General features: G+C 43.7%; 1 protein-coding gene across 1 annotated transcript in view; it reads left to right on the top strand.

The window, feature by feature from the left end:
* LOC128347624 (zinc finger and SCAN domain-containing protein 9-like) overlaps positions 1-13894 on the top strand; it is a 68520-nt gene extending 54626 nt beyond the window's left edge. Inside the window, exon 5 of the transcript XR_008317625.1 lies at positions 13370-13894. The gene's annotated coding sequence lies outside the window, so the exon portion shown is untranslated. The remainder of the gene's footprint in view (positions 1-13369) is intronic.
* Positions 13895-17530: the final 3636 nt, after the last annotated feature.

Below are 17530 nucleotides of genomic sequence, written 5' to 3'. Positions count from 1 at the left end.
CAGCATATGCACCATTGTTTTAAGGTCCTTTATCTCCAGAAATGGTATAAGCTGGTGTACCAGCTGAAGCTGATGGAAAGTCCTCCTGACCACTGCCTCAACCTGAGAAACCAGGGAGAGGTTTGGGTCCAAAAGTACTCCCAGATTATGTACCTGCTCTTTCTGGGGACGTGTAACCCCACCCGGAACAGGCAGATCTAAGCCACTTCATAAGTTCCAACCTTCCACAATGAGTACCTCCATCTTGCTTGGATTCAGCCTCAGTTTGTTCTCCCTCATCTAGCCCATTATCGCCTCCAGGCAGGCATTTAGGGAAGTTGGGCCATTTCCTGATGAAGCTGACATGGACAAATGGATTTGGGTGTCATCAGCATATTGATAACATCCTGCAACAAATCCCCTGATGATCTCTCCCGGTGGTTTCATGTAGATGTTGAAAATAATTGGAAATAGAATGGAGCCCTGCAGTACCCAATACAATAGCTCTCGCATTGAAGAGCAACAATCTCCAAGTGACACCATCTGGAACTTACCCAATAGGTAGGATAGAAACCACTGTAAAGCAGTGGAACATAGGAAGCTGCCATATACTGAGTCAGACCATAGGTCTCTCTAGCTCAGTATTGTCTACACAGGCTGGCAGCGGCTTCTCCAAGGCTGCAGGCAGGAATCTCTCTCAGCCCTATCTTGGAGATGCCAGGGAGGGAACTTGGAACCTAGATGCTCTTCCCAGAGTGGCTCCATCCCCTAAGGGGAGTATCTTACAGTGCTTACATGTGGTCTCCCATTAAAATTCAACCAGGGTGGACCCTGCTTAGCTAAGGGGACAAGTCATGCTTGCTACCACAAGACCAGCTCTCTTCCCTTGCGAGTATGGGTTGGGAGTGGTTGGGAGTGCCTCCTACTCCCAACCCCTTCAGGCGCTCCAGAAGGATACCATGGCCATGTTCAATCCCTGGAATCTTCAGGGATCTTTTGAGCCATGGTTGCCTTTTCTGTATGACAAGTTCCCGTATCATTGCATCTGCGGCCATCAAACATAGGAAGCGTCCATATACGATTGACCCATCTAACTCATAATCAGTGGCTTCCCCAAGGTTTTTTGAGCAGGAATCTTTCCCAGCCTTACCTGGAGATGCCAGGGATTGAACCTGACACCTCCATGCAAAGCTCTACCACTGAGCTACAGCCCCATTCCCTCTGTAGCCCCATGACTTGGGTCTTTGTACCTTTCATGTTGCAATCCTTCCTTGAGATAGGAAGGAAACTAGTTAGTGTTCCATGAGGTGACTCATTCATCTCCGGCTTTTAAAGCAACTTAGGTGTGTATGTCGTCATTCCACTCAACATCAGCTCTTCTGAGAAAAGCTTATCTGAGGAAGTTTGAATTATGCACCTCCTTGGGGCAATGGCATCCAATCATATTTTTGGCATTACAATCCTGATTATTCTAGCCATGTGGACAGATAATAGGTCTGATATAAATGTGGCTGATAATTAAATATTTAATTTGAATAAGAGCTAATTAATCTTAGGGACCATATAAGACTGGTTTTGACAGAACTGCACTGGCTGCTGATATGTTTCCGGGTAAAATACAAAGTGCTGGTTATTACCTGTAAAGCCCTTAATGGCCTGGGACCAGATTATTTAAGAGAGTGCCTCCTTTGTCATGAACCCTCCCGCCTTTTAGGATCTTCTGGAGTGGTCTGGTTACGGTTGCCACCAGTTTGTCTGGTGGCCATGTGGGACCGGGCTCTCTCTGTGGCTGCCCCATGGCTTTGGAATATGCTCCCTGCTGAAATAAGAGCATCTCCTTCTCTGTTTGTTTTCAAGATTACCCTCAAGACTTTCCTGTTCTCTCAAGCTTTTAATTAGAATTTTAATAATTTGTTTTATATTGTTTTTATTGTGTTTTGTGTGTTTTAACCTGTAATTTTAATGCTGGCATCTGTACACTGCCTAGAGATTTACATATCAGGTGGCATTAAAATATGATAAAACAAATTAAATTAAATTAAAACATCTAATCTAATACATATAATTTCCAAGTATGGGCTGGGGGTGGGTTGCTCACACTCCAAAACTCATACTTCCTCTCACCTTCCAGGACGTTTTAAAGTTTAGAAAATCCAGACTTAACGTATCTCCACCATCTAAAAAAAACACAACACCCCAGAACTTCAATTTCTTTTAATCAGCCATTGTTTTCAGTGGAGTCATGGTTCTTGGAATGTTCAGGAACATAGGAAGCTGCCATACAATGAGTCAGATCATTGGTCCATCTAGTGCAGTATTGTTTACACAGACTAGTAGCAGCTTCTCCAAGATCACAGGCAGGAATTTCTCTCAACCCTATCTGGAGATGCCAGGGAGAGAGGTTGGAACCTTCTGCATGCAAGCATATGGGTACTCTTCTCAGAGCCGCCCCATTCCCCAAGGGGAATTCAATAATAAAAAACCTCCAGTTTAAGATGCTTTCCATATACACTTGTGCTCTAAAAAGCGTGGAAATTTCAAGTTAAGGTTCCCATCTTAATGTCTGCGCCACAGAAGCTGTAAATGCTTTGTACAGTCTCGTATATCATGTGGTCTTTAGAAATGAGGCTCCATGCACCCACAATTGTCTTGGTCCTTCAGCTGGAGATTGGGCTGGGGAGGGATGCATCCAGACAGAAATTCATCAGGTGCAGCTTCCTCATTCACTTCCTAGAGATGCCCCTGATGAATTATTATTATTATTATTATTTGATTTGATTTGATTTGTATACCGCCCCTCCAAAATGGCTCAGAGCAGTCTACAATTAAAATACACCACTAAAACTGTAAAGAGCTAAAACAAATTAAAAAACAACATAACAATTAACAATTTAAAAACATTTTAAAACAACAATTAAACAATTACAATGATTAAAAACCCCAAAATCGGGTTTTGAATTTTAAAATAAACCAAAAATTAAAACCCCCACAATTTAGGAAGCTGAGAAAGCTTGGGTGAAAAGAAGGGTTTTGAGGTGTTTTTTGAAAATTGCCAGAGATGGGGAGGATCGTATCTCAGCAGGGAGCGCATTCCACAATCTCAGGGCAGCGACCGAGAAGGCCCGTCTCTGTGTAGCCACCAAACGAGTTGCTGCCTGATAATTTCTACATTCTGTGCATTCGTTTGCATTCTGCCTGATGCAAACAAATTGCTGCCTGATGCATTTCTACAAGGCACAGTGCTCTCCCCCCAAATGCCACCTATTCACCTGGAGTCCACAAATAATTTGCACTGGATTCCATAAACAGTTTTAGTCCTGGAAACTTGTCCAGGCTGACACCAGTTACTCATACCTCAGTCAAAACTGATAAGAGGAACTGGAGGCAGCGGGATCAAGTTTTATGTTCTTTCCAAGCATAAAAGAGGAATTTTATTCAAACCTGAAAAGTGGAATACTAATAGCAGTCTGCAAACAGAAAAGATTGCATAGCCATTGCTTTTAATTCGCAAAGTGATCTGTGACACTCAATGACATGATGCAGTAATGAAATATATGTTTATTATGTTCATGAGAAGAGTACACTGAGGTGACATCTCTGATTATAAATGGAATGATAAGAGAACACACTAAGCAGCAAGGACAGCAGTAACTAGATTCAGAGCTAAACCAAATAAAGGAGGGACCTTAATTTACAAACATGCTCATCTCCATCCCTAAAACAGATTATCCCCTCTTTAAGGGGAACAAATGTGTCAGTATGTACTTAGGCAACCAGCAATGCTCCCGAACTTCTTGTTCTAAATTGGCATGCCGTGAAATTTAGTTAAACATGGGGTGTTAAGTCAGCAGTAGTTCCATCCTAGCATTTTCCCTCCTTTCTTCATTTAGATTGAGGACCAAGTAAGCTCTTACGTTGTTGCTAGCGGCCAGAAGTTAGGAGAAATGATATGTGAAACTGCTAAACATCCTGAATGTCGGCCTGGACATTTACTATTGTACGGAGCATTTGGGAGAAGAGTTGTGTCTAACAGAGATGCATCACAGAAATCCATCAACTATATTTGTAGGAAATGATTGTGCCTGGATTGGAGACCTGTTCAATTTCTGCCTGGTCATTTGCTATAAAGGTGGCTTTTGGGGGAAGCTTTTAGAGCATATAAAGGTGGCTTTTTGGGGAAGCTTTTAGAGCATGAGTGAAAATGGAAAACATCTTAACTCTCATCTTGCTGTGCACATGGGAGCTAAATTGTTGTGCACACAGGACTGTTATTGCCCCCAGGCTCTGGAATGCTCTCCCAGTTAATGTTCGTTCTTTGACATCTGTGGCTATTTTAAACAAACAACTAAAAACCTTATTTGTTCAGGCTTTTACTCCTTAGAAGCTGCCAGGGTTCTCTGCTTTCTTGCTTCTTTCTATCTTTTTTACTGTTGTTGTATGGTTTTAAATGTTAAACTGATTTTAAGGTTTTAAATGTAACTTTTGTGGAATTTCATTGTATTTTAACTTTTGTAAACTGCCTTGAGATACATTATGAAAGAGGGTATAAAAATTGAACAATCAATCAATAAATCTTAAACTGGAGGTTTTTTATTACTGAATTTTCAGTCTTTTTGAAAAGGAAGATCTGGCTGGACATTGTGGAAAGGTGAATGCTGGGCTGAGAGAAGGGTATCAGTTGCTTTTACCATGGGTAAATGGAACCCCTGCTAACTGGGCAAAGAGGCACCTTTTACCGTGGTGATTCTCTTTATTTAGCAGGGGGAGAGTAACTGGCCCTATCCACCCCCAGCACAGGACCTCTAGTGACTGTTGCTGGTGTCTGTCTTATGTTTCTTTTTAGAATGTGAGCCCTTTGGGGACAGGGAGCCATCTTATTTGTTTGTTATTTCTCTTTGTAAACCGCCCTGAGCCATTTTTGGAAGGGCGGTATAGAAATCGAATTATTATTATTATTATTATTATTATTATTATTATTATTATTATTATTATTCATATTCAGAGGTAATATAGATTTTAGAAGGATAGCACTGTAAAAATGTTTGTCAGGCATGAGGAGGCGAGTGACAGCAGTGTGGTGGGATTTCCTCTCCACTTTCCCCCTTCTAAGTGTGAGCACAGCTGCCCTCTATTGTCTGAAGAGGGCTTTACTCTTAATTTGCTTGCACCCTACCTTGATCAAGGATCTTTCTATTACCACCCCCTCGCCCCATATACTTTTAAAAAAGAATCCAAGGATGAATTTAAATGAACTAAATTTAGACAACAACAACAATAACAACAAAAATAACCTTTCCATTATTCCTCCTTCCATTTTTACATGAATTGCTTGATTACCTGAATTATTCCATTCTGATTTTTTCCCCCATTAATCTCCCCCCATCCAATTTCTACAACTATTTCCCCATCATCCCCTTTATTTCTTTCCTTTATTAACAATTTGCAGTAAACATGGAAAACACAGTATTGTTGAGCAAATACTGCAGTCACTAGAGAAGTTCAGCAAGTCAATAATCTCTGCTCAGAGGCAGGGTCAAGTTATGCACACATAACAGGTTACTATGGAAGTTCAGCTGGACCACACTCAGCAGAGGGGAAGACAGCAACCATTTTTGCTGAGGGTTGTCAGGAACCCACCCTGATGCCTCTCCCAAATCCAGAGAGGTGATTTGTTTAGCGATTTTTATATCAACCAGCTGACCTGCACAGAGCATCTGTGTGCTATTTGGAGCCGGCTCTTCTCCCCTCTCTCCTGCCCCACTCCCCCTCCCTCCATTCTGCCCCACTCTCCTGCCCCCTTCCCCTCCCTCTCTCCCTCCTGCCCCACTCTCTCTTTCCCACTCACCCCCTTTCCAGTCTCTCCACTGTTTCCCTGGAATTTGCTGCTGCCTCTCCTTTACCAGGGACAGCCTGGCCTGCTGTTCTGCCACTGCCTCCTGCCCCCGGCAGCCAGGCCAGGCTTTGCCGCTGCCTCCCCCTTACCCAGGACAGCAAGGCCTGCTGTCCCGCCACTGCCTCCCGCCCTTGGCAGCCAGGCTGGGCTTTTCCATGTCTGCCTCCCTCTTACCCGGGATGGCCAGGCCTGCAGTCCCACCGCCACCTCCCACCCCCCGGCAGACAGGCCGGGCTTTGCCGCCACCTCCCCCTTATCTGAGACGGCCAGGCCTGCTGTCCCGCCGCCGCCTCCCGCTCCTGGCAGACAGGCTAGGCTTTGCCGCTGCCGCCGCCTCCTGCTCCCCCTTACCCGGGACAGCCTGGCCTGGGCAGGCCAGGTTGTCCCGCCGCCCAGCCGAGGCTGCCTCCTCAGGCTGTTTTGCAGGCTGCCACCACCATCTACTGTCATCCCCCCCCCCCCGCCGAACTCTTGCCCAATGCCAGGAACTCTCACGAGAGTTCCGCTGCCAAATCCAGGACATGCATGCCGGCTAAGTGTATTAAATACATAGATTGTGTCACCACATTCATGGAATTTAGTAAGATTACTTTCTTTTGCTGCCATCTATTACTCTGCTCTCAATAAATCACATAGGTCACATAGCTTTGCGAACGCTGGAGGATAGTCCTATATGTTCAGTGCATCAAAAAAGAAACAAAGTTTAAAGAACAAGGTTATTATTTACAAAAGAATGGAAATTAGGATCTCTGCAAAGCAGGGCACATAAGCTTCACTACAGTGTTGTGAAATAAGTCAGCTGCTAGACTCAACACAGTGTATCTTGACTTTCTTTCTAAATATCTCTCTCAGGTATGAGCTAGAGTTTTCTGTCCACCAGCCTTACTCACAAACTCCTGACTAACTCACCAACTGTCACCAACTGACTCCTAGTCAAACCCTTCTCCCAACATTCGATCTGTGGTTGCTATGGCAACTCTTGCCCTCCCTCTCTATCTCTCCAGCACTTTACACACACATTTCTTCACGTGGCAAAGATTTGAAATATGTTGCTATGTGTGACATCACTTCATTACTCTGTTATATTGAGCAGCAACAACCAGACCCTCTGTGAAGTCCAAGGAGGTGCAAGCCACTTCTAGCTTTTGAACCCACCCCCCAGCCATAATAAAAACCAACAAATTATTCTAGTAAGTACTAATCAGCCTACTTTCCTTTCACTGTCTCTACAACTGGACTAAATTTGGTTCAAATAGAGGTTCACAAATTAGATCTCTTGCACCGCAAATGTTCATGTATCCACCATCTTGGATCAGGGCGGATGGCATTATTACAAACTATACCATTGAGGTGTCTCTGTGTGTCACTCACTACAACTATATCAAATTTGGTTCAAATGGGTTAGACAGTCCTCAGGTTAGTGCACTTGCACCTCAAAAGTTCACACATCCACCATCTTGGAGAAAGGTGGATGACATCATCACAAACTACACCATTGGGACATCTCTATGTGTCCATACAGCTGTAGCAAATTTGGTTCCAGTCAGTTAGACTTGTCAGGATTCTGTCTGTTTGGTGTCCAAAGCATGGTCATGGTCCAGGTTGGCGGCTTGGCTGTAGCAAGCTCAACGAGACTCGTTGATTCCAGCATTGTTCACTGACTGCTGGCCTTGATTTATAGTGCTTTGACTAATTAGGTTCTTCCTCTGATCAGCTGCCAATGATTCAGCATTTATCTTGCTAGTTAAGCAGCTGCTTGCTACGTCTGATCGTTTCCAGCTGTCACCAGCGATGCTCATATCTTGGTTGTTGGGGTGTTATTATTTGCATGCTCTCCAGCTCTGGGCTTGGCTCTGCACCTCGCTTCTCCTTTGCAGCTTCTAATGCCCCCCCGAGAGCTGCAGCCTCAACTTGGCCTGCCTTGGCTTTCTCCTGCAGCCTGACAGATGAACTCTCCTCCTGTTGCCCTGTTGGAGGGTTGCCAACTTCCTCCTTCTCTTCACTACCCGAAGGTATGGGCATGACAAGACTGTCCACAAGTTAGTGAACTTGCGCCTCAGTAGTTTACATGTCCGCTATCTTGAATTGGGTTGGATGACATTGTCACAATCTACACTGTTGAGGTGTCCCTATGTGTCCCTACAGCTTTAGCAAATTTGGTTCAAATCGGTTAAGCAGTTCACAAGTTAGCCCACTTGCGCCTCCAAAGTGTATGCGTCTGCCGTCTTGGATCGGGGTGGATGGCATCATCACAAACTATGCTGTTGAGGTGTCCCTGTATGTCACTCTCTGCAACTGTACACAGTTTGGTTTAAATTGGTTAGACAGTCCACAAATTAGCCCGCTTGCACCTCGGGTATTCATGCGGCTGCCATCTTGTATTGGAGTAGATTACATCATCACACACCATGCCATTTGGGCATCCCTATGTGTTCCTACAGCTGTAGCAAATTTGGTTCAGATTGGTTAAGTGGTTCACAAGTTAGCCCACTTGAGCCTCAAAGGTTCATCAGATCTGGTTCATGAACCCATTGGCTGACTGATTGATTGATTAAGTGCTGTCAAGTCGGTGTCAACTCTTAGTGACCACATAGAGAGATTCTCTCCAGGGTGATATGTCCAACTTGGCCTTTAGGGTCTCTCAGTGGTGCATTCATTGCTGTCATAATCGAGTCCATCCACCTTGCTGTTGGTCGTCCTCCTCTTTACTTCAACTTTTCCCAACATTGTGGACTTCTCCAGGAAGCGTAACCCATTGGCTACTGCATTAAAAAGAGAGCAACGTGGGGGGAAGGACATAAGTTTTCTCACCTAGATCCAATCCTGAGCTTGGAATTGAGAAAATACTTTCTTCCTAATCATTATCAGGGTGTGGGGAGATAAATATATATTTCTGATCCGACCTTCTATAGCCTGACAGGATCTCTCAACCACAAGATGGGGCAGGGTGATCTTGAGTTGGTGAGAATGCAGAGAGGGAACCACAATCCCTCTAGCAACCCAGAGGAACCAGAAGACTGAAAAGGAATAGGCAAACAGAGACACAGCTGAGAACATGGGGATGGGGATGAAATGAGTATGTTCAGGGGGAAAAGGAAGTGCTGATTTAATTTGCCACTCTCTGTTCCTCTGACAGTTTTGTATATGGTTCCGAAACATGAAAACTGCTCTTCAATTATTTATTTTAAGGAAAATGGTTGTTGTTTTTTAGAAGTTATCATCAGATTCATGAAAACGTATGGCTGAATCCTACCCTGCAAAAATACCCTCAAAACTGTGCCCTTGATCTATAAAGACACCGGGTGGACATGGTGGCTTATACACCAGTCCCATAGATGAGAGGGTAGATGGCAAAGGGAGTGGGCAGCTATTTATTTATTTATTTATTTATTTATTTATTTATTTAATACATTTCTATACCACCCAAAATGCAAGTTCTCTGAGCGGTTTACAAAACAATAAAAACAACCAATGAAAAGATTAAAACATTTCAACAATTAAAATTAAAAAGTTAAAACTATTAAAACACAATTAAAACAGTATCTAATTAAATGCTTGTGTGAACAAATGCGTCTTGACTGCCCTTTTAAAAGTTGTAAGAGATGCAGTGCCTCTCACCCCCAACCCCCTCAGACGCTCCAGAAGGATACTATGGTCGATAGTATCGAAAGCCGCTGCGAAGACCAAAAGGACCAACAGAGTCACAATTCCTCTGTCAATTCCCAGTTAGAGATTATCCATCAGGCCGACCAAGGCAGTCTCCACCCCATAGGCAGCCCGAAAGCCAGTCTGAAACGGGTCTAGATAATCAGTTTCATCCAAGACCGCCTGGAGTTGGGAAGTCACCACCCTCTCAATTACCTTGCTCAGCCACGGAAGGTTGGAGACAGGCCTATAGTTGCTCAACTCTGAGGAATCCAGGGCAGGCTTCTTCAGAAGTGGTCTAATAATTGCTTCCTTAAGACAAGGAGGCATCCTGCCCTCCCTCAGAGAAGCATTTATGATCTTTACCAGGCCTTCTACAACAACCTCCCTGCCAGATAGTATTAGCCATGTTGGGCAAGGGTCAAGAGAAAAGGTGGTGGGCCACATCACTCCAATCAGCTTGTCCACATCCTCACGAGTCACCAACGGAAACTGATCCAGCCTAACCACATAAGAGGAGTTGCTGGACACCTCTGATTCAGACACTGCAGTAATTGTGGGGTCTAAATCCAAGTCGGCTTGAATATGAGAGATTTTATCCACAAAGAAATCATTAAACACATGACAGCGGGTAATAGATGGTTCCAAATTCTGATTCAAGAGAGGAGGGGCACTCACTAGCCCTTTCACAACCCTGGACAACTCCTCTGGACGTGAACTTCAGGACGCATTATGGGCCGAAAAGAATTACTTCTTTGCCACCCGTATTGCCAGAGCATAGATCTTCAAATGTGCTCTATGTTGTAATCTGTCGGATTTGAGTTGAGTCTTCCTTGTGCTCTAGTCTACCTCGCTGCTTCAACCCCCATAATTCTTCCATATACCAAGGGGCCAATTTTGAAGTGGGTCGGAGAGGACGCTTAGGTGCGATCATGTCTACTGCCCTGGTGAGCTTGCTGTTCCAGTTCTCCACCAAGGCATCAACAGGATCCCCGGCAGAGCCAACACTAAATCCCTCCAAGGCTTCTTGGAACCCTATTGGATCCAATAACCTTCTCGGGTGGACCATTCTAATGGGCCACTTGCCCCTGTGAAGGTGCGGTGTGACTGTGAGTCCAACCTTAACCAGATGGTGGTCCGTCCAAGACCATGGGGAAATCAGAGCAGTCCCCACCCACGTAACACCACCCTGATCAGAGTGAAAGACCAGCTCAAGCATGTGACCTACAATGTGTGTCGGTCCCAAGACCCTTTGGGATAGGCCCATAGCTGTCACGGCCGCTATGAACTCCTGAGCCGCCCCAGAAAAATTGGTCCCATAGTGGACACTGAAGTCCCCCAGCACCACAAGCCATTGTATTGCTGTTGTATTGTCCAAAAGTAGTTGAACTACCTTGTTTTTTTAACAAAGGGAGGAACGATTTTAGAGCATGGAAGGCTGCCAAAAGTTCCAGGAAGTTTATGTGGTGGGGGCATTGTAGAGAGGTCCGTGGTCCCTTGCCTAGGCTGGTAGGAATGCTTAGGACTGTATTTGAAAGGCCTTTTGTATTCCTTCTTATCCAAATGTCTAAATTGGAATTTCTGCTTGTAGTAAAGCATGTAGCGCTGGGAGTAAAGATATTGAGATGAGGAAGATGTGAATGTCTTAGCCATATAATAGGATTTCCCCCCATTGTCTCTGACCCAGCTGATTTTGCCAGGGTAGCTTTAAATTTATCTTAGAAAGTACCAGGCATATCAGACAGGTCTTGTTTAAGCTCATCCCAAACCAAAAGGTTGTACTTAGCCATACAGGCCATGTAACTGGCAATCTTGATGGCTAGACATGAGGATGAGTAGGACTTTCTGCCCATGGCGTCAAGCTTTATTCCCTCCTTATCTGTCAGGACAGTGTGGGATTTGCCTGACCTGATGCTTATTCCCAGTCAACCAGAGAATTTGGGGGAGGGGGTGCTTGAACAAAAATGGACATGAATCCTCCTGAATGCTGTAGAAGCTTGTGAAATGCATAGAAGCAGAGGCAGAAGTCAAAGGAGTGCCCTAGGCAACTTTGGCTGAGTTGGCCAAGACTGGTAACATTGGCAGCAAAGTCAGTCGTAAAGAAGAGCTAGACATGAAGTCACAGAATGGGTCAGAGACTTATTTCACAAGAGCCTTAATTAGCACATGGTTTCCTGAGTTGGGGAACTAGAGGGAGGTTCGGCAACATTTTCATCTGGTGAGGTGCCAGATGGTGGGTCTGTTTCGATGGATTCCCCTTGGGAGGAGGAAGAGGATTAATATTCCCCATTGGAGCTCAAATTGTGTATGTTAGAGGATGTAGCAGGCACTGGTTGAGTATGAAAAGACACTGTCTGATCTGGCAGAAGAGTGGGAGGCTGATGCTCCACAACGACTTGAGGAGTAGCAGGCACTCCAGGTCTTTTAAAAGAAGAGGAGGGAACACCAGGTGCAAGGCCTGAGCCCTTGGAAAGAACAGCCTGTAGGTCTGCCTTGAGCTTTTTTGCTTTCTAGAGATGATATTCACCATAGTCATAAGGGAAAACTGGGGATGGGGTACTATGGGTCCCTGAAATGGCAAAAGCCCTGAATATGCCCTGGATCTAAGGCACCAGGTGAGCTCCAATAATCTAATGAGGAGTTATTGGGTACAGAATGATGAAATCTCTCTTGCCATGGGATATATGGAGATTCTCTTGGCGTGATATATCTTGGGGAACCAGATGGAGTCTTGAGAACTGATGGAGGGTTTCCATCCTCATCAGTATCCAGTCCTAAGAGAGGAAAGCCTTTAAAGGTAGACTCTGATGGGGTAGTGGTGGAGAACCACATTAGGGATTCCAAAGACCTGGAAGGGCAGCCTTGAACAACTGGAGATGCAGCCCTAGTGGAGTGTCTAATCCTGCTGGATCCCGAGTGTATGGAGTGAACTGGAGAGACGAGAGATCAGGTGAGAGATCAAGGTGAATAGGCGAGGCTGCCGGTATTGTAAATGGTGGTGGTCATGCAGTCTGTAAGATAGTCAAAGCCGTTGGTGTCAAGATAGCAATCGTTGATGTCGGGGAGCATTGAAGTTCTTGAGTCACCATCATTGAGGCTGATATCTGTAGAGGAGTCAACATTGAAGGAACTGTTGAAGCGTTGCGTCGGTTGTGACAATCCCTCTGCTTGGTGCTCAGTGATAGCATATGGGGAGATGACAGTGGTGACATCCTTCAGTGTTTGGATGATGATGGAGGACTTGAAGAATGGTGCTTGTGCTTCTTATGCTGGTGATGAGAATCGGCTTTTGAAGGTACAGCTGGAGTCTTAAAGGTAGCATCACCATGGTCCCCATCCTGAGGCGAGGCATGAGGGGCTGGTGTAGAGGTCAACTCCATAGCCACTCTCGATCCTGAGGGGAGGGCAGTTGATTGACAATAACGTCAAAAATGTCGATGGAATCAGCAACTTAAGCATCAGAGTCAGTAGCTGGAAAATTGTCTTATACAGGGCTGCCTGCAAACAAAGTTCCCTGCTTTGTTTCATCTGCTTGGAGAAAGCCATACAAATTTTACAAGCTCAAACGTTGTGGTTTCCCCCCAAGCAGATTAAACACTGTTTGTGAGAAGAGGGTAATGTTCCCCTACAGGAAGTATACCTCTTAAATGGATTTATTTATTTTAGTCCATAGAGAGACTGGGAAAATGGTGGGCAAAGGAGAAAATGAGGAAAAACAGACTGTAGTCAAAGCTGGGAGGACACTTGAAGACTGTACCAAAATGGAGTTCCAAAAAATATAGTCAAAGAACTGTCTGAGATCAAATGCCAGAAAAAAGAAATAAGTAGGAAAACTATTTCTGTTTCCCACAGTGATGAGGAGCGAATGAGCAAATGAACCATGGTGGTCACAAAGGAACTGAAGGAAGAGGCGCTCTCCCATCTAATTTAATGGTGTGTCACATGCATGAGATGGCAGAACTAAGAGCGCCTTGAGGAGCTTGTGATTTTTCCGTGACAGCTTCTGCACATGTGCACAACCCAGCTGTGAAGGACCATGGATCCCCTTAAAGATTATCACATGTGGCTCAACACAGGAACTACAGTTGGACAGCTATAACTCTGATTCATGATCCAAGTTAAATATAAAGCAACTAAGAAACAAAGTTTTGTATATGCCACATCTGATTGGTTAAAAAAAATGCCACATCTAAAAGTAACTTTTCATGTACTATAATCTATGGGCAAGGGGTCTAAAATGGGTTGTTTGGTACATTTTGAATGAATAACTGGGGTAGTGGGTTTTTAAAAATTGCTTATGACCCTCGTAGAATTATTAGCCATGATGGCCTTTGATAATGAGTAGCTTTTACCTTCTAAAACCAGCTTATTGTTGAAAATAAAATAGCTTTTAAAATGCATAATAAGCAACAGTGACTTCACTAATCCAACATTTTCTCTCTGAAGTAACAGCCTGGCAACTAAAGATGAAAAAGAAGGTTTTCCCATGGCAATATTTATTATGTTATTAGTATTTTGATAGGATTAATCTACAGAAAACACCTCAAAATCACAGTATTTCTGTAGAAATCTGTAAAGAACTGCAAAGTTTTCAAGTAAAGTTTTTTTAGCCCACCATAAAGGTCATTGCCATTTTGGAGGAATAGCTGTCTATCCCATTGCTTTGCCACCATGTGCAGACTAGGATCTGTCTCGCGGCTAACAAGTCATGGATCTCCCTGAACATTTACAAATTGTCCCAACAGTTCTCTTTAAGCAATCCAATCTATATATCACAAGGTTCCCTCCATTTAAAAAAATTTCCCACCCCTCCGAAATTAAACTGTCAAACTGTTTCTTTCTCAAAGTTTAGATTAAAAAAAATACCCTTGCTAATTAGGTGTTGCTTTCATAGTCAGGAAGGATATAGCAAAGACAGTACTTGGCAGTCTGAAATTGACAGAACATGCAAGCAGGATGTGATGCTGGTGGTTGGAGTCTGGAATGCCAAAGTTGGAAAAGGTAAGGAGGAAAACACAGTCAGCCTATATGGCCTAGGAAACAGAAATGAAGCAGAAGAACAACTTATTAGTTTCTGCTAAGCCAATGAGATCTTCATTGCTAACACATTCTTCAAACAACCAAAGCGGTGCCTATACACATGGACATCTCCAGCTGGAGTACATAGAAATAAAATTGATTACATTATTGGTGCAAGGAGGTGGAAGAGCTCAGTTATAAAAGCAAAGACATGTCCGGGGGCCAACTGTTCTCATCACGAACTACTCATGTGCAATTTCCAAGTCAAACTAAAGTGGAAAAACAAAGCTATCCAGCTCCCACGATATGATCTTGAGAATGTACCCACCACTTTCAAGAAGAACATCAGGAACCTCTTTGAAGTTCTGAACCTCATTGATAGGGAACTAGAGGAACTGTGGAATGAAATCAAAGGAGTCGTTAAGGATGAATGTGAAAAGAGACTGCCAAAGACCAGAAGAAAGCAAAATGGATGTCAGAACAGACAATGGAAATTGTCAAGCAGAGGAGATAAGCCCAAGTCAAGAAAGATAAAGGCCTCAGGAAGGAACTTAATAGGGAGTTTAAGAAAGCTGTTAGAAGAGACAAGGAGCAGTACTACAATGACATCTGTAAAGACCTTGAGGATGGGAAAAGACACAGAAAAACAAGGCACGTTTTTTCAAAGATCTCTGAACTCAGAAGGAGGTTCCAACCTCGAACTGGTATGTTAAAGGATGCCAAAGGACAGATAGTAACTGATTCTGAGAAGATTGAACAGAGATGGAAGGAGTATACTGAAAATCTGTACAGCAGGGATGTCAACATCCAAGATACTCTAGAAGATATCTCCTACTTGCAAGAACCTCTAATACGGGAAGATAAAGTTAGATCAGCACTCCAGTCATTACAAAGTCAGAAGGCTACAGGAACTGATGGAATAGCTACAGAAATATGGTGTCAATGTCTCGACCGGACTTGGCTGCACGCTGTCGACATATAGTTTGACGAACGTTGTTTTTCAGCAGGGAGTAGCCAACTGACGACGTGATTTATAGTGCAGGCCACGAGAGTTCCCAGCTGGCAGGGATTTAAGGCTTATCAGCCCTCTGCAATAGGCGTTTGCTTTTCCTAATAGTCTCTAATTGAGCCCTGCGTCTCGTGACGCGCCACTGTTGGGGGGTCAGCGGGGGTTGGTTGCATAGCTCTTCTTCCGATTGGTCTTTCACGATTTCTGCTGCCTCAGGTTGTTGTGCCTGCTCAGAGTCATTATCCACAGCTGTTCCATGAACACTGAAAGCCGGGCTCTGCCCCTCAGACACTCCTACATCGCCTGGAAAGTTGACAGCTTCCCCTTCCTCCTCGCTGTTGGAGATCGAGGGCGTGACATATGGCAGGCAACAGGAGAAGAATCAGTCAAGGCTCTAACCAAACTATGCTACCAGATTTGGAGAACGACACAGTGGCAAACAGATCGGAAGTGGTCAGTCTACATATCCATACCAAAGAAAGGAGACTTAACAGATTGCACAAACCATCGCACAATATCCTTAATTTTACATGCTAGCAAAATAATGCTCAGGATCATCCAATGCAGATTATGGCCCTACATGGAAAGGGGAATGCCAGATGTTCAAGCAGGTTTCAGAAAAGGCTGAGGAACAAGAGACATCATTGCTAATGCATGCTGGATAATTGAGAAAGCTAAAGAATACCAGAAAGAAGTCAATATGTGCTTTATTGACTACAGACAAGCCTTCGATTGCATCGACCATGTCAAGTTGTGGAATATTCTTAGGAAAATGGGCGTCCCAGAACATCTCATTGTTCTCATGAGAAACCTATACACAGGACAGGAAGCCACAGTCCAGACGGAACATGGTGAAACAGACTGGTTCCAGATCAGCAAAGGAGTAAGACAAGGCTGTATACTTTCTCCCTCTTTATTCAATTTATATGCTGAACATATACTGAGGTGCTGGAGAAGACTGTTGGAGATACCATGGATAGCCAGGAAAACAAACAAATGGATCATAGAACAAATCAATCCAGAATTTTTACTCGAGGCCCAAATGACCAGGCTCAAACTATCATACTTTGGACACATGATGCGAAGATCCAGCTCCCTTGAGAAGTCCATAATGCTGGGGAAAGTTGAAGGAAAGAGAAGAAGAGGATGACCAACAGCAAGGTGGATGGACTTGATTATGACAGCAACAAATGCACCACTGAGAGACCTTAAAAGCCAAGTTGAAAACAGATCATCCTGGAGAGAATCTATTTATGTGGTTTCTAAGAGTCAACACCAATTTGATGGCACTTAATGAATTAATCAATCGATTAGCACGAAGAAAGAGCAGTTGCACCACACATGGACCTGAATGTGCAAACAGTTTTGTGCTGTGCTCATGTGTATTTGTATGAAGAATCTATTTCAATTAAAATATGGTTCAACAATCACCAACAAATTAAATTACTTCCAAAAGAGGACATTTATTTGCAGCACTTTGCATTACACTGGGCAATCATTATTTAGCACTTGCGTTCTGAAAGAGCATTAATGATAGTGTTCTTTACATCTTCACTGCTTTCAAATTAAAATGTAAAATAAGCCATAGTCAAACTGAATAGTAATGTATGCATTGTAATTATGTATTTCTTTGAAAGAAAATTCTAGTTAACCACAGACACGCATCTAGCTTGTTTAATACAGATGTCCCTATCTGATTTTCAGTTTGATTTTCACAGTCCAATCTTTCTTAAGTGCATGGAATCCACTGACAGTTCCATTCTTATTAAGGGCCACTGCAAGAAATAATGTTTCAAATAAGCAGATGACATACAAGATTGAATTGAGACTACAACCACAACTTCTTCGCATCACTAATTTTCAAAGTAATAATTCCTAAGCAAGTTTCAAAACCATGGTTTCAAGCAAAAATGAAAATTCTACTATCATAATTATCTATTCATTCAAGATTGTCATACATATAACCTATCCATTATGCTAGACTA

This window comes from Hemicordylus capensis, chromosome 2 (genome assembly GCF_027244095.1).
Source record: "Hemicordylus capensis ecotype Gifberg chromosome 2, rHemCap1.1.pri, whole genome shotgun sequence".
In the NCBI taxonomy this organism is placed as follows: Eukaryota; Metazoa; Chordata; class Lepidosauria; order Squamata; family Cordylidae; genus Hemicordylus; species Hemicordylus capensis.
This window is presented reverse-complemented; position numbering and strand designations above follow the sequence as displayed.